The sequence below is a fragment of the Oryctolagus cuniculus genome, chromosome 9 (assembly GCF_051225735.1).
Source record: "Oryctolagus cuniculus isolate XC-2025 breed Fujian yellow rabbit chromosome 9, ASM5122573v1, whole genome shotgun sequence".
In the NCBI taxonomy this organism is placed as follows: domain Eukaryota; kingdom Metazoa; phylum Chordata; class Mammalia; order Lagomorpha; family Leporidae; genus Oryctolagus; species Oryctolagus cuniculus.
The window spans coordinates 11,326,383-11,344,704 of record NC_142875.1 but is presented as its reverse complement, the minus strand read 5'-3'; the positions used below and the strand labels follow the sequence as shown (position 1 = coordinate 11,344,704).

General features: G+C 42.4%; 2 long non-coding RNA genes across 2 annotated transcripts; both read left to right on the top strand.

The window, feature by feature from the left end:
• The first annotated feature begins 1,871 nt into the window (after positions 1-1,871).
• Positions 1,872-5,890, top strand: LOC149124503 (uncharacterized). Its single transcript, XR_016213722.1, has 2 exons — positions 1,872-2,134; positions 5,634-5,890. It is a non-coding gene; the product is annotated as an uncharacterized LOC149124503 (long non-coding RNA).
• A 3,833-nt stretch (positions 5,891-9,723) lies between these two features.
• Positions 9,724-15,419, top strand: LOC149124502 (uncharacterized). The gene is made up of 3 exons (XR_016213721.1): positions 9,724-9,900; positions 14,974-15,131; positions 15,247-15,419. It is a non-coding gene; the product is annotated as an uncharacterized LOC149124502 (long non-coding RNA).
• Positions 15,420-18,322: the final 2,903 nt, after the last annotated feature.

Genomic DNA, 18,322 nt, shown 5'->3' with positions numbered 1-18,322 from the left:
TTCTCTGGATTTCAGAAAGGCTATCTAAGCAGCTAGATTTGAAACAAATGGTTAAATCAGTCCACAGCACACAAAATCGCAAATAATTTAAACAAGGTAAATGTACAACTAGTTTACAAAACTTTACCAATTGGTTTAATCATCTGAAGTCACTGTTCTCAGCGATTTGGTGTCAACACTAGTTTATTTCAGTTTGTATCTTCAGATGTGTGGCTATATATCCTTCTTTGGAATTCACTAAGCTAGAGTTATCAGAAAATCATACCAATGAAGTATTTAAGCAGGAGATGTTTACAAATGCTTTAAAAGGTGATGATTTTTAGTGAGCTCAGCATCACTCCCACCAAACAGGCACCTCAGATCCTGCTTTGTCAGCGGTGTAACCACCCCTGCTTAAGTATCTGCAGTTTATTCTTGGGAAGGGCAGGCATTTGGTCTAGCAATTAATAATAATATATCATATATATTGTTTTTATTTGAGAGAGAGGGAGGAGGAAGAGATGGAAACAGGCAGACAGAAAGATCCCAAATGCCTCCTCAGCCAGAGCTGTGCAGGCTGGAGGCTGAGACCAGGAACTCAAGCCAGGTCTCCCCCATGAGCAGCAGAGCCCCAGTTACTTCAGCCGTCACCACTCCACTCCAGGGTGCATTATTAATACTGGAGTCAGGAGCCCAAACTTGGACTTGAACGCAAACACTCCAGTAGGGATACTAGCGCCTAAGTAAACCTTTTAGAGAGTGGGACTGAGTGAGATAATGTCCTCTGGGCCTGAACAGTGCTTAACATGCAATATTTACCCTATTTTTAATATATTTTGTGAATTCCTGCTTGGAAGCCAAATACCCTATGTATAATATAGCCAGGCGTGGGGAATCCATGGGTTTCAAGGAAGCTCAGCACACACGTCCTGGAGTCTGTAAGAATCCACGATATGTGTCCCCTCCACCTCCAAATATAAAATCAACGTGACTAAAGCCAAGTCCAACATCACCAGGCATTGCTGCAGGTAGCACCAGGCGCTGGACTGAAGGAAGACACAGCGCAGTGGCTGGCGTTTCTTCTCAAGAGCCTGCATCTGTGTCCAGCTTAGGACGCATCTACACAAGCAGCAAGGGCACGCTCAGCTCACCCCTCGATGTGAAAAGTCCAGCTCCTCTCATTATAGGGCTGAGATCTCCACCTCCAACTGGACCTGGGACGCACACAATGTGTGTGACTTGGTGGGCATGTGTACCCATTGCTTTTGAATAGTCCCGTCCCAAATTGCCAGAAAGCGAGCTAGTTATGTATAACTTCCCTAGACACAAGCTCTGTGCACTTGCTCCTCCTGGCTTTCTGGGGAGCCTGTTTTTTATCATAAGACTTTCTCATTCCTGGCTTGTGCAACTCAATAAAGTTATTTCTGCTTACAGCTCAAGCCATTGTGCACTGGCGTACACACCACACAAGAACTCTTGGCTCTTTCACCCGGCTGCATATGAAGGTAGACCATCATCCTAAAAGGCAAATGCTTGTATTTGAAATACCATCTTACTTCCTCTACCTGTTCATCACGAACCTATTTTCTTAACAGTAGACATAGGGGTCATGAGCAAGAATATTTTCCAGGCCCCACAGACACCAGAACTTCACCCATTGCTGTAATCCAGTTAAAGGGAATTGCTGCCCTGTGGAGTCAACCAAACTCACAGGTGTGTTTTGTTCGGCTCGCACTGCATTTTTGACAAATCAAGATAAATTACCAACATCTGAAGACTGGGAGATTTTTAGTTTATCTTGAAAAGCAGGAAGATCTGGCCAGGCCAGGCTTGAATAGCCACGTGCCAGGGAGCAGGTGCAGACATCCTGTACCTTTTTAAGACAGGTAAATACTTCCCATCTGCCCCTACCCACCCAGCCTCTGGCCCCTAGCCTGCTTTAGTGGAAGCTGTCTGCAAATGGGAACCCGCGCAGTTAAGTCTGGGGGAAGGAGCATTGCCAAACAGAAGCAGTTGATCCAAGGAGCTTTACTCTATGGACGTTGAAGCCAGGGCACGGTAACCTATGGAAGAGGTTACCAACAACACGGTAACCTATGGAAGAGAGAACACCGTATCCGTGCAACTGGTGCTTTGAATGAAGTAACTATGAAATGTGAGTTAGATTGTAATGAATTAGAATGAATTAATGTAATTAATTACATTAGAATGTAATGAAAACAGGATGTTTATGTCTTACTAACTCATCTGCTCCTATCACTTATTTCTGCCTAACGTCAGAACTCACTTGACAGCATAGGGAGTGACTGAGAAGGCAATAGCCAGTCACGGGGTTTGGGGCCTCGGGTGCCACATGCTCCATGGAAATGCAGACACCAGATTCTACTTTGAAGAATCTGTGCAACAAGATCTTGTTAGATGTGATTGATGGGGAGGTTATGTACAGGGAACTACTCTGGGTTTCATATTTTTTGAGAGTTTTTTTTTTTTTTTTTTGACAGGCAGAGTAGACAGAGATACAGAGAGAAAGGTCTTACTTTTCCATTGGTTCACCCTCGCAACGGCCACTGCAGCCGGTGCACTGCGCTGATCCGAAGCCAGGAGCCAGGTGCCTCTCCTGGTCTCCCATGCAGGTGCAGGGCCCAAGGACCTGGGCCATCCTCCACTGCACTCCCAGGCCACAGCAGGGAGCTGGACTGGTAGAGGAGTGACTGGGACAGAATCCGGCGCCCCGACTGGGACTAGAACCCAGGGTGCCGGTGCCACAGGCGGAGGATTAGCCTAGTGAGCCTCAGCGCTGGCTGAGAGTCTTGTTAAGATTGGCTTTAATCAGTATGCACTGCTCCTGGCTCACTAGCTTCCAAATGTTGATATTGTGGACTCTCTGTCAGAGACATTTTGGACAGGGGAAAATTAAGCCTTGGAAGACTCATTTATAAAGAGGCTAACCAGGAGGCATCTCCTGCTTGCTGTCTCGCTACCATGGATTCCAGAGTACAGAATTTGATGTGCGCAGAGGAGATAAATCTGATGAGGGTTTGGGGAGAATTATCAGAATTCGCTTCCCAGCCCTGCCAGCAGGGAGCGTGATACTGAATGTGTCTGAGGAAAAGGAGGAGAAAGCAGAGGAGATAGAGCTTAGTGCCTGCAGCCCTGAAGACCAACTTCCTCCTACTTAGCCTGCCTGGGATCTTGAGAGAACAATGAGAGGAGTTTCTCCTGGCAACGGAGCTTGTAGGTAGGGGGTCTTCATGGGCCAGCAGTGCTCTAGATAGAAACCTTGAGACTCAGGTTCTCATGAGTCAGTATTTCTAGACACACACACAGCATGTATTCATAACTTCAACATCGCAGAGTTTTAGAAGACAGCTCATAGTCAAGTGGAGCTGTCTCGGTTTTCTGATAATAGCAATCACCCGGGCCATCTTCAATATGCCTGTGCTAATTATCTCAGGAGTGCTACAAGCAGCTATGGAGAACCTGTCTTCATAAACAAGGGCAGCGTGGGGTGACACTGCTCCAGTGGGTGCTGTCCATTCCCAGGCATTCTCTTCCTAACAGGCCAGAGGGGACTTGCCTGCCCCTTCCTGCTCCTGCGCGTTCCATGTGCCTCTGTGATTCTCTGAGCACTGGACCAGTTCTGGAATCCCTGTAGACCCTGCACTTACGCTGTAGCTGTGTTATGTGAAGCACTAAAAATGTGTGAGTGCAACTAGGTGGTAAAAGGCCATCTGCTGCTTCAGAGCTGAGGTCTTTGCAAGGTTGTCATGTGGCCGTTTAATGTTTCAAGTAGCTCCTACCCGAACTGGAGCCAGTGACAGTTGGGGGGTAGGTTCGGCTTTCTCTTCAAGATACCCTATGAGCAGGAAATAAGAGAAAGAAGGATAAGTCCATGGAAAGATGATGCTAAAATTCAGAGGTAGAAGCTGTGATTTCTTGAAAAATATGTGTTGATTTATTCAAGAGGAAAAGTGGCAAAGAGGCAGAGACACAAAGAAAGATGTATTTTCTGGTTTACTCTCCAAATGCCCACACAGCTAGGCCTGGGCTAGGCCAAAGCCACCAGCCAGAAACTCCATCTGAGTCACCCATATAGGTTTCTGGGACTCCAGTACTTGAGCTCATATTCTCTGTTTCCCAAGCACATTAGCAGGGAGCCAGATCAGAGGCAGAGCAGCCAGGTCCTGACCGGCATTCCGGAGTGGGATGTGGGCATCCCAAATGGCGGCTTAGCCGATGTGCCACAGTGCTGGCCCGAGCTGTGACTATTAACCTGGGCAGAAATGCATTGCAGCGAGAAAAGCAATTGATTTCTCTTGTGGGAAGGTAACCTGTTAACGCCCTGGACACACTGGGCTTAGAAAAACATTTGGTGTAGGAGTTAGTGTGAGTCCCACTCCGTTCTTTACAGAGTTAATGAAAAAATTCCTACCTCATCGGTTTGTTCTATTTTAGGGTTATATTTTCAGAGGAAACTAGATTTTAGGAGGAAAAAAACAGTGATACCCATTAAACTCTGGGAGCCAAACAGCGGCCTCATTGTGCTGGGCAGCAGCTGAACCAGCTGCCCAGGGGAACTGGTGGACTTCTCGCGACAAAGGTCAAGTTTCCAGTGAGTCACTCGGTAATAAAATGATGCATATTTTGACAGCTTAATAGAAGCTGCTACCAGATAGTAAATCTTTGAGTTCCACAAATAACCTTGAAGAGCTCATTTATTGTGTAAAATATCTTAGTAAAGGCATGGTAATTAATGGGCTCAGAGCGCTCAGGATTGATTGGCAGGGTAACTCCACCAGACAGGTTACCCAAAGTGCTGAGGGAGAGAGGGATTCAGAAGGGGTGAGAGGAGAGGAGGGGAGGGAAGAGAAGAAGAATTTGGATTTGGGGCCAGCAGCAGGAAAGGCTGTTGCTCACTAGTTCTCTTCTACATTTCCCAGAAACCAGGACCAGCAAGACTTCTAGGGAAACCGTCCACTGATAGAATACACAGTTACTGTGAGGGGGCAGCAGGGGTGAGTAGCCTTGGAGGCAAGGTGCAGACAGTGCTGAGTGCTATGGACACCCCACCAGGGTGCTCCTTGCTAAGCCAGGGCACTTGTCATGGAGCCACTGTTAGGATTACTGCCACCTTCTCAGCACTGTCCCTTTCCTCGGACAGTGACCCCTCAAGAATGAGAGGTTGTACCTGGGAAGATATAATTCCAATGCTAGGGAAGTCTGAGGTCAATAACAAGCAAGCCCTCCAGTCTCTGGGTGAACCACCTCTGTGCATAATTCCTCTCCAGATCTCCCTGCGGGATCAGGATGAAGCGAAACTCCACATATCCGACAGGAATGTTGTGGATCCCTTAGATGGCTCATCACAGTGTGTTACCTGCATCACGCAGATCAGGACTGGGGGTCAGGCAGTTCAGGGTTTCAAAGTTTCACTCAGGTTTTGGTGGCTTGCTCTGTCCACTTGTCTTAAAACCTCCCACTTTGATTTAGGTTTTTTTTTTTTTTTTTTTTTTGTATTTCTGTTTTTTTCTGCTTTATATGATCCAAGGCTATGTTACAAAGTGCATACGATTTAAAATTGCTATATTTCCCCAATGAAACAAAACTTGTCAGTCCAAAGTGACTTTACATACAGTAATGCTTTTTGCCTGCAGTGCCGGCATCCCATATTGGCGCCAGTTCTAGTCTCAGCTGCTCCACTTCCAGTCCAGATCTCTGCTATGGCCTAGGAAAGCAGTAGAAGATGGCTCAAGTGCTTGGGCCCCTGCACCCACGTGGGAGACCCAGAAGAAGCTCCTGGCTCCTGGCTTCAGATAGGCTCAGCTCCAGCTGTTGCAGCCAACTGGGGAGTGAATCAGCAGTTGAAGTCCTCTCTCTCCCTCTCTCCCTCTCTCCCCATCTCCAACTCTGACTTTAAATAAATAAATCTTTAACAAAATGATAATTCTGTTCTGTTACATGAAATACTAGTCTTGCTTAGTGCTTATGTGACCTCAGCACACTGAATATAATATTCCACTATCTTCTGATAATTTCCACTTAGATATTTTTCTGTTGAAGTCTGTCTACTTTTCTGTCTCTGCTTGTTTAAAATTTTTGGCTCTATCTTCAGTTTTCTACATTGTTTTCCAAGATGGATCTATATGTGGATATCTTTTTATTTATTGTATTTGAGATTTATTAGACTTTAGGAATCCATGGAAAGTTATTAACTTATTCTTCCTAGTCTTTCTCCTCACCTTCAGAGACTGCAACTTAAATGTGTATTATCCCCTCATACATTGTTCTTCATGTATGCATCTGAATGTATACAGCCTATGTTCTTTTTCTTTATGAAACCATTTGAAAAGGTTGTCCTGTTTTCCAGATCACTTTTCTACCTTGTTATGTCAAATCAACTATTACACCAATGATTTTATTTCTTTTAATTATTTGCTTAGTTCTTCAATTATTATTTGATTCTTTTTTTACATGGCTAGGTCAGTTGTTATAGTTTTCTATTTCCAACAGATTTTTTTTAGCTTGCTCTTCATTTGTACTTTGAACATATTAAATGTAATTCTCTTACAATATATGTCTGATCATTCCAACATCTGACAATTTTATAAGTCTGTTTCTGCCATCTGTTTTCTCTGCGAATTCTTTCTCATGGAGTTTGTTTTCCCCATGTAGCTTGGTTATTTTTTCACTAGAAACTCTCTGGAAAAAAGTTTCCTCATAAAATTATTGAAGGTTAAAATGAAGAAGATTTCTCCAGAGAGGATTTGTGGTAGCTTTGGTCAAACATCTAAAGACACTAATAGTCCACAGTACAAGTTTGACCAAAATTCATGACTTCTAGATTATTAAAAATTTTTTTAAAGTTCATTTGTATCATTTGAAGGGAGTGGGGGGGGGAGAGGGAGAGAGGGAGAGAGAGAGGTCTTCCATCTGCTACTGCACTTGCTTCACTCCCTAAATGCCCACCACAGTGAGGGCTGGGCTGGGCCAAAGGCAGGAGCCAGGTGCTCCATCTGGGTCTCCCACATGGTGACAGGACCCAAGTGAGCCATCTGCTTCCCAGGGTGTGCATTAGCAGGAAGCTGGATCAGAGGCAGAAGCAGAGGTGAGAAGGTGAGAGTCGAACCCAGGCACTCTGATAGGGGATGCAGCTGTCCCACGCATTAAAGCTATGCCACATGCCGACCCCTTGGCTTATAGCTTTTGGTATCACTTACAGGGAGGCATTTAGTCTGCAACGCTGTGCTAGCACAAGATCACAGTGCTTCCCCCCTACTCAGGACAACTTTCCTCCAGGTCCTCTGGCTTCCTAAGTTTCAGGAATCCAATGGCAAATCTGAGGCTTCTTTTTCTGCTCTCCTACCCCGTGTGCTGGACAACAAAAGTTCAGTTTCACCCAGATGGGCAAATTCTTTTATGGTAGAAATGGGTTTCTTTCTTGGTATCTGCATTTGGCCTGATGATTAGTACTGTATGGTCAATTCTTTGATGGCTTTAGGAAGAATTTTTTTAAGGATTTATTTATTCATTTGAAAAGCAGAGTTGCAGAGAGGCAGAGGCAGAGAAAGAGAGAGAGAGGCAGAGAGAGAGAGAGAGGTCTTCCATCTGCTGGTTCACTCCCCAATTGGCCACAAGGGCCAGGACTGGGCCAGGCCAAAGCCAGGAGCAGGAGCCAGGAGCCAGGAGCTTCTTTTGTGTCTCCCTGTGGGTACAGGGGCACAAGCACTTGGACCATCTTCTCTGCTCTCCTGTGGGGAGCAACTGGGAGCAACTCGGACTAGACTAAGTTACTGGAATTAAGACTTATTCTATGCATCTGCTCTCCCACAATATGGCGCTGAGAAGGGAGAAACAGCTTCTACACAGCTGCCTCCAGTTCAACCAATAAGCAGCAGGACCTGCTCCTGATTGGAGGAGAGCAGCGTACTCGGTGTGTGGGTAGCAGAGTTGGGATTGGCGGAAGAGGACTATAAAGGAGGAGAGAGACAACATGCACCGGGAACATCTAAGGGGAACATCTAGCTGAAGGAACACCTGTGCAGCCCCCGAGAGAGCCGGCCGGCGGTGTGCCGCTCCCCCGCGGAAGTGGGGAATGTGGCAGGGGGAACCGCCCTTCCACGGAGGTGGAAGGATCGGTAGCCAACCCGGGAAGAACCAGCAGCAAACCCGGGGAGGGCCGAGCAGACAAAAGAACAGCGCAGGGTCCTGTGTCGTTCCTCCACGAAGACGGGGAGCGACATAATGGTGCCGTGACTCGGATGTGAAGCCTAGGCAGGGCTTAGTGTCGTTCCTCCATGAAGAGGGGGAGCGACACTCTCCCAGGCACATTAGCAGGGAGCTGTTTCAGAAGTGGAGCAGCTGGGATTCTAACTGGTGCCCATGATGGATGCTGGCACTGAAGGTGGCAGCTTTACCTGCTATGCCACAGTGCCAGCCATGCTTTGGAAGAATATTTTTTGAATGTCTGTTTATTTTTATGTACTTGAAAGGTAGAGTGAGAGAAAGGGGAGAGAGAAAGGGAGGAGAGAGAAAGAGACCAAAGAAAGGAACCTGGAATTCCACCCAGGCCACTCTCATGAATAGCAGTGGCCCAATCCCATGAGCCATCATCTACCTCCTCCCAGGATGCATTAGCAGGAACCTGGATTAGCAGTAGACCCAGGGCTCGAATAGGCACTGCAAAATGGGATTCCAGTGTCCCAAATGGTAGCTTCACCTGCTGTGTGCCTAGAATTTTTTTTTTAATTCTCATATTTTGTCTAGTTTTGATGGTTATTTTCAACAGTAGCTACTGTATAAAACCTGGACCACCTGTTTCTCAAAAACAGAGGTCACTGAACACAACTTTTGTCTTTTACAGCATATCTGCATAGCTGCTTCTAAAAGCCTGAACTGATTTCTCCCGGGAAACAACATGTGTCTTAAATAGCTCCACTAACCGGGTCCATCAAAACATGTTTAGTTCTTCTAGATTCATTTCTACTTAGTGACAAAAATATATTTAATAGAACAATGCCTAATATGTGCTATAAGGTGGAATTAAAATGTCTGAAATTCTTAGTGATTTTGACAACATCGCTACTTTGTCCTTTAGTATTTTTATTACTACAATTTTTGTAAGAACTAGTAAGGATGGAAGTGGCATCTCCTAGTCACTCATGCTATGCCCTAGTCTGCTTGTACACCTGCTACAGGTGTTCTGGCAGAATGCTTAACCTTTGCTAAAACACACAAACTGACATCAATGACTGATTTTTTCAAACGATCTTTGGCTTTTTCCTTAAACTGTGATCTCTAATAAAATAAATCATCATGTAAACAGGCAAATAAAAATAAGAGTTTTATTCGCAATTACCTACCAGATAACCGTAAATGTGGATCGAAACAAGACGTTCAAACTCCTCCAATCAGATGATTGGATTATCTGGTCACCAGAAACAAAGCATTTCTATGTAGGGAAATGAAATCCGTGGAGAGACATTCGGGATCTTTTAGCATCAGTGGGTACTTGCGTAGCACTTCCCGGGTAGTGTATGATTCAGCTCGCAAGTCGCTGCTCCACAGAGCCGGGCAACTTTAGAGCAGATTTGAAATGCAGACGTCTTACTCTAACACACCTGTTCACAGCACATCCACGGCAGTTGGCTTCTGAACATTAGTCTCTTGGTGTGGAAATCATCTTCTAAGTGAAAGTGTTGGCTCCCTCTCATTTTCTCTCATTCACAGCGGAAGCCTTGTCAAACAATTTCTTATCCTTTGTGATGCAGAGTCAATGCAAAGCTGCACAAGGCCAATGCCTCTGAGGGACCAGACCCTGTGTCATCCAGCGTGGTTGAGGTGGTTGCACTGGAGCGTGGGATCCGATCCCTGCGGTTAGGGGTTAGGAATCTTCCAAACTCAGCTCCCGGAGTCTCAAGGCTGGTAATCTTTTTTTTTTAACTTTTATTTAATGAATATGAATTTCCAAAGTACAGAATATGGATTACAATGGCTTCCCCCCCATAACTTCCCTCCCACCCGCAACCCTCCCCTTTCCCTCTCCCTCTCCCCTTCCATTCACATCAAGATTCATTTTCAATTATCTTTATATACAGAAGATCAGTTTAGCATACATTAAGTAAAGATTTCAACAGTTTGCACCCACATAGAAACACAAAGTGAAAAATACTGTTTGAGTACTAGTTACAGCATTAAATCACACTGTACAGCACATTAAGGACAGAGATTCTACATGAGGAGTAAGTGCACAGTGACTCCTATTGTTGACTTAACAAATTGACACTCTTGTTTATGGCATCAGTAATCACCCTAGGCTCTTGTCATGAGTTGCCAAGGCTATGGAAGCCTTTTGAGTTCACCGATTCTGATCATATTTTGGCAAGGTCGTAGTCAGAATGGAAGTTCTCTCCTCCCTTCAGAGAAAGGTACCTCCTTCTTTGATGACCTGTTCATTCCACTGGGATCTCACTCGTGGAGGTCTTTCATTTAGTTGATTTAGTTGTTGTTGTTGTTGTTGGTTTTTTTTTTTTTTTTGGCCAGAGTGTTTTGGCTTTCCATGCCTGTAATACTCTCATGGGCTTTTCAGCTGGATCCACATGCTTTAAGGGCTGATTCTGAGGCCAGAGTGCTGTTTAGGACATCTGCCATTCTATGGGTCTGCTGTGTATCTCGCTTCCCATGTTGGGTCGTTCTCTCCCTTTTTGATTCTATCAGCTAGTATTTGCAGACACTATTCTTGTTTATGTGATCCCTTTGGCTCTTAGTCCTATCATTATGATCAATTGTGAACAGAAATTGATCACTTGGACTAGTTAGATGGCATTGGTACATGCCACCTTGATGGGATTGAATTGGAATCCCCTGGTATGTTTCTAACTCTACCGTTTAAGGCTGGTACTCTTTAAAATCACCCTCTCTCCCCCTCCCCCTTTCCCTCTCCTTCCTCCTTGCTTTGTAAGGTTTTATTCCTTAAGACCTTTAGAAATAAATAAAACAGCTGATAAAATAATAAAAATAATTATCACCAGGATGGCAAATGGAGAATACATAGGCATGGTAACTTTGTTGTACTTTTTGTGGTCCAAGACACTGAAGGAATTTTAATTATGCTATAAACTCCAGGCTGGTTATTTCATAATTGACTGCTATTACATCATTTAACTGTATTTTTTAAACAAAACATTACTACCGCATGGCTCAATCAATATGCATTTTTTAAGAACAAGAAAAATTAGTGATGAAAAAAATAAAAACAGTGGTTCATCCTGAGATACAGGAGGCATTGGCTGGGAAGGGGCATGGAGGAAGATTTGGGGAGTTCTGAATATTTAACTGATTTCTTTATGCAGACTTTAAAGAATAAACTGTAAATTGAGCTCTAGTTCATATGTATGCTGAGTTATTTAGGTAGAAAGCTATAGACATCTGCAAGCTACTTTGAAATACGTCACAAACCAAATAGATTGATGAATGTATATAAGGAATGATGGGTATGTAATAGGGCAAGTATAGGAAACTGCTAATGGTATCATCGAGCTGGTGTGTGTCTGGGAGAATACTGTACAGTTCTTGTAGTTTTACTATGAAATTTTTCATAGTAAATGTTGGGAAAATATAACCCACATTTTTGCTACTTAATCTCACACTCTCAGCTCTTGTCAGATCCTGTCCAAATCATCCTATCTTCTGCTTCTACTGGTAGGTGAGGCTTCTACCTCAGGGCCTTTGCACTCACTCTTTGCTCTTGAGTACTCTTCTTTCAGAGGTCTTTTGGGCTCATTCCTTCACTTCCCATATATTATCTCTTCAGTGAAACTTCCCCATGAGCCGTACCTAAAATTTCATTGCTTCTAATCTTCTTATTCCTTAGCTTAAATTGTTGTATCCCTTACCTTTTCACACATAATTTTTACAATTTTTAAAATAATTTATTTATTTGAAAGAGAAAAAACACCTCTTATCTACTGTTTCACTCCCCTAAGTGCTCTGCACCTCCAACAGCTATGCCTTGGCGGGGTTAGAGACAGCCACGAAGAATTCAGTCCTAGTTTCCTACATGGATGGGGGAAACGGAACTGCTCCGGCCATCTCTGCTCCCCCGCCCCCATCCCCCCAGGTTTTGCACCAACAGGAAGCTGGAGTCAGGAGCTGGAACCAGGTTTTGAACCCAAGTACTCTGATATGGGACACAGGCATCCCACTTGGAGTCTGAACCACCAGGCTAAATGCTCCTCCCCTTCTCTATATTTTACACAATTATTTGTTCATTGTCTGCACTGCTAGACTAGAATACAGTGGTTCTTTCCCCCCATGCCCACCCTCCCCTCCCCACTCCCATCCCACCTGCCTCTCCCTCTCCCATCTCCTACTTCATTATGGTTCATTTTTAGTTTGACTTTATATACAGAGGACCAACTCCATGCTAAGCATAGACTGTTAATTTAGTTGAAAGACTGTCTGTTTTACCTATTGCTCTATCTTCAGCATCTTTGGGATTTTTCACATTGTTTTTATTCCATCTATCTTGTGTATTTTCTATCAACATATCTCTACTTATAAATCTGTACCAATCTTTATTTAACCTAAAATTTAGTTAGGCTTTGGAATCAAGTGAAAGAGTCATTTAATTTTATTTTAAGAAAACTGTTGACCAAATAGCCCACCATAACCATTAAAGTTTATTGAATTTAGAAGGTAAATTTTGGAGATATCATTTCTGTGGTATAATGTAGATGTCTACTCGTGCACACAGTATATTCCAGTTTAAGCATTTTCTCTATAAAACATGCTTGGATAGCTGGCAGGAAAGGTCCTCTTGCCTCTGGCATTGTGGCATAGCAAGTTAGGCCGCACTCGTGTTCCTCACATCACACATTGGAATGACAGTTCCAGTCCCAGCTACTCTGCTTCTTACATAGCTCTCTGCTTACATCACCTGCACCTGATGGCCCAAGTGGGCCCCTGCCATCCACATGGGAGATGGGGACGGAGTTCATGCTTTTCAACCAGGCCCCGAGTGGCTGCTGCAGCCATCTGGGGCATGACCCAGTGGTTAAAAGTGCTCTCTCATGCTTGTGCTCGCTCTCTTTCTCTCTCCCTCTCTCCCCCTCCCCCATTCCTCTCTCCATCCCTCTCTACCTCCCTTCCTCCCTTCCTCTCCCTCTTTCTCTATCTACCCACCTTCATGTTCTGTTGCTCAGCCTTTCAACTAAATTAACAGTCTATGCTTAGCATGGAGTTGGTCCTCTGTATATAAAGTCAAACTAAAAATGAACCATAATGAAGTAGGAGATGGGAGAGGGAGAGGCAGGTGGGATGGGAGTGGGGAGGGGAGGGTGGGCATGGGGGGAAAGAACCACTGTATTCCTAAAGTTGTATCTGTGAAAAGATGCATTCATTAAATGAAAACTTTAAAAAAAATCTTTTAAAAGAAGAAAAGTCCATTTGCCAACTCCCTTTTTTAAACTTTTTGTTTTTCTTAGTCATAGTATGATTATTTCTGCAAATTAATTTTGGAACTGCTTTATGCTGTCCAAAAAAGCAGCACATTAAGATTCTGAGTGGCATTCCGTTAAGCATTTGAGTCGCTTGTGAATAACTGACATCTTTGTAATAGCCATTCCATTCAGGAAGATGGCACAGCCCTTTCACTGATGTCTAATTTGGCTGTTTTGCAATATATTTATGTACTTTCTTTTATGTAAGTTTCATACACTTTATGTACAAGGAGCTTTTAGGGGGTTCACATATTTTAATAACCATTGGCTTTGTGTCTTCCCATGTTATAACTCTATATTTCTTATTTCTTTACATAGGAAGTACCTAAGCCTTCTGGATTCACATATGCTGTTACTGTTTTGCCAAGCATAATGTGATCCACAAAAGGATAAGTACACCTTTCCTAAGTGGTTCCAACATTGGTATACTTCTAGTGAAAAGCAATTCCCTAGGTCATAGACTTGCCTGAGGATTGCATATACCTAAAGGCTGTGCCATCTTCTTGTTCACCATCAACTCAATCGATGGGCAGCAGAGAAGAATTTCTGGTGAAACGTCTCACACAAATTTCCGGGAAATTTTAATCCTAGTATTTTGTCTCTTGAGGATTTTTTAAATTTAAATTTTTAATTAGTTTTTAATTGATTCAATGTAATCTGTAGAGGTTAGCAGAAGCAAATGGCTCTTGGGCGAAAAACTTTCAACTTAGATCATTTCCTGTAGGAAAGGCTTTTAGACCTGTTGTGTTTTAGTCAACGAATATTTGTTGATCGCTATTGAATAAAATTTTGAAGAAATGTATTTGGTTATGGGGGAAAAAGAATCTGATGCTGACAAATCTATAGGCTATGGAGTATTATCCAAAATTCTCTCTAATCACCTACAGGTAGACACTGTTGGTTGTCTGACAAATTAGCTTTCTCTCCTCTTGTCCATCTGTTCAGAGCACATGCCAACTATTAGTTCCAATTAACAGCTGTGTTAATTTCTTTCTGTCTCCAGTAGTTGCTTTGGACATAAGCATGTGACAGCTTCCTGGACAAGGTGACTTGTTGGGGAAACTGATGAGAGCTTCTGAGAAAATGCTTCTCACATAAAAAGTAATTTAATTCAGCCACACACTACCTCTGTAAGGTATTCTGGGTGAGTTGGTGAAGTTTGCAGTAGACACAGTCATCTGTGGCCATCAAGGGACAAGCCCAAGACCAGAGCTCACCTGAGTATGAGGGAGGAAAAATCTAGGCCTATGATGTCATCCATAAGCTCTGAAATAAACCCAAAATTTCCCTACCTGGAAACTTACTGTGCTGTCAAATAGTGTTTACACCACCTTTTCCCAGGTTTCCAATTACCAGCAGTGGGGAGCACCCCATGAGCCAATTGCTGCAAATTAGGTTTAGAAGTGCTCATTAACTTTAATGAAATAATAGCCTGGTCTACTATATTAGCGAAAAAGACATTTTTTGTCTTGTTTCATGTGCTTTATATTTTTCAAAGGAAACAAATGACTCTATGAGCTTTTAAAGAAAGAGAGTCTGCAGATATTTGTGGGAAGAACGTTCTGAGTGGAGAGAATATGTGGTACTGAGGGTTTGAAGTGAAGTGCACCTGGCAATTTTAAGCAAGAGTGAAGACCTCACTGTGACTGAAATGAGGTGAGCAAGGGAGAGAGGAGTAAGAGATGGAACCAAGAGGCAGGGAAGTGGTGTACAGGTCATGTAAGGGCTTGTGAATCATTTAAAAAACTTTGGTTTTTGTATTTCCCCAAAGAATGAAAAGATTTGCAGCAAAGGAGTCCCCTAATCCAACTGTGCTTCAAGGGTTGTTCTGGCTAAGCTGTCGGCCAAGGGGAATAAGAGAAGGAGCAAAGAGATCTGATTAACTGGCTTTGTGATCCAGGCAAGAGGAGATGTCGGCGGCTTGGGATGGAGTGAGAGCAGTGGAGACGGTGAGACGCACTCTGGTCCAAAGTGTTTTTCAAAGGTTCTGACAGGATTCGCTGTTGGATAGAATGTGGGCTATGAGAGAGAGTGTGGGCTGCAAAAACTCTCAATGGCACTCAGGTTTGGGGCCTGAACCTCCAAATGAGTGGGTGTACTGTTTATTGAGATTGAGAAGATGGTAGGAGAAACAGGTTAGGTGTGGAAGGAGAAACAACAAGAGCTTGGTTTTGGGACTGTAATTTCTGTATCTGTGGTAGATCACAAGAGAAGACTCTGAGTTTTGATTTCTATGTATCTATGTTCTATCTATCACATATATAGGCATTTGTGTTCTACACATATGTATCTGCTATGGTGTATTATATATCCTATAGAAAGATATATATGTATATTTACATAATACTACTGCATAAATATAAATAACAGAGAAGAACTTGGAACAGAAGAATTAGAGTTATAAATCTGAGAGTTTGCAGCGTTATAGAGGGTATCTGGAGACAAGAGAGAGGTTGAAGTCCCCTAGGAGGTGTCTTTGTTATGGGCAAACATAATAGAGAAGTGATCCCAAACTGAGCTTGAGGCACTCCATCTTTTAGAGTTTCAGGAGATGAGCATATGAGAATGGAGGCCTTATAGGTAGACAACTCTTTCAAGGATTTTGCTGTAATTAGAGAGAAATGGTGTGGGAACTGAAGGAGAAAGTGGATCAGAGTTTTGTTTTTTTTTTAAGATGGGAAACACAACAGCATGGCATTTGTACTGACCGTCTACTTGATGATGCAGTAGAGATAGGCAAATAAATAGGGCAGTGCCCTTGCATAGAGACATGGGCTGGGAGCCAGTAAGCAAAGCAGAGCTGGCCAATCTAGAAGCCCAGGGGGTTCATCCATTCATTCACATGAACAGAAACAAGATAGAGCATTAAGTCCTGATACAGATAGTAGGTGACTTGGTGGCATGAACTTACGGAAATTATTGTCTAATTGATTTCACTTTATTTCAGTGTACTAGGAAGACACTCCTTAAGTGAGAGTGAGGACTGAGGAAGGATATGCTGCAGGTTTGACAGGAAAAAAAAATATGTAATCATCAATTAGAACGAAGGAGTGGCTGGACAAGGGACATATGGCATGACTGGTAGTCTCAAGAACCCACTTGAAATAATTGACCATGAATTTAAAGTGAGACGTCTTCATCATTTCCTAGCCTTGCTCACTTGTGCACGTGGAACACTGAGTGTAGAACTGGTTTTTCCTGGGGCTGAAGTTTAGCTTAAGTAGTTAAGCTCAGTAAACGATTAGCAATGCTTCCTGTGGACATTCTTTGATGCCAAGTAGCATTATTTCTGCAGGTTTTATTGTATATGCGACAACTTGGATTATGCAATTTAAGAGGCTTGAATCAAATCCTTGTGATTTTCTGAAGTCAAAGAATTCTGTGCTAACACAGATTTCTTAGAATTCAGGAGCTCTTCTTCACGTGGAAAATACCTACAGAGAAAGAAGAGAGATTAGGAAGCAAATCATCAAGGGGAAAAATGACCAAGACTTTTAGAATCTTATGAAATTTGTGAAAGGATCCTTTAAGAAACATGTATTACAGGGTAAATAGAAGCTATTCAACCTCTGTCATCCCAGTGGTAACCTGTATAATTGGGATTGGTAAGATTGTAGCCAGACTCTAAAAATAAAGAGTATATAATAGTAAAGGTAATTCAGGGAAATGTTTGAAAAATATGCGCCATATATTTATTCACTTGACACAGTATTCTATGTTACTATTTTTCAGTGGGTAATTTGGCCTTGTGTTGGCTTAATATTGTCTTTTATGGTAATTATTTACAAAAATATTTCTTATTTAGATTTTGAGGCCCTTAAAGAGGGTAACTTAACTTTAGAAGCTTTTGAATCCCCTATTTTCCTTATCTTATACTTTTTTTTTTTACCAAAGAAAACCTCTCAATATTGTTTAATGAATTAACTAAATACCAATAAGTTCATAAACTTACTTGTTTAAGATTTAAATGCTTCGGATGAATAATTTTCCCTTTAAGGAAATGAGTATTTTTAGTGAGACAGTCAAATGTTTTTATGTTATGAACTGAAAATTTTCCATTCTTTGACCAGAAATCAATCTTGAAATACAGGTGTGATAATGTCAAATTACTAAACCACCAGGGAACCAAAGCTTCCTATTTCTATGTGAAAATAAAATAGAAGATGATGTTGAATAAGTATGTTCTCATTAGTCTTCAAACCATTCTTACATTGTTGGACTGGAAAAAGCCGTAAGAGACAATTGGATTCATCATCTACTTCCAGGCGGTATGATAACTAAATTATATCAAATTTTGTGTCCCTTCTTAAATAAAATATTCAGTGAAAGGAATTACACTAAAAGTTTTATGCATAAATTTTCACGAAGTTATATAACAAAATAAAAATATGGCCATGATTTGGTTTTTGTGTTTATATAATGCCAAACAATTGGTATAATGAATCTTTGTAACTGAATTTTCCAATTCAAACAATGGTGTTTTTACTTGATAAGTTATTGTAGTTCAAATTTCTCAGAAGCAGATTCTGAGATAATTTATATGCAATTAATTTTAATATAAATGCTCCCAGGAGAGACAAGATGGAAGTAGAAGAAGTGGGACAGAGAGGTGAAGACAATAAACTATCATGTAATTTTAGGCACAAGACCCACAGAGAGTAGGATTTAGAATGATTGTGTTGGGGAATTCTGGATTTTAAAACTACAGAAGATTTGCTGAGTTCATGTAACAGTCATGCCCTGAGAAGGGCATCAACTGTGTGCTATCTATAACAGATACCTTCAAGTTGTTGAAAAAATACAACACATACAGAGCACTTACAGTACAGTGCAAAAATTAAGTAGCT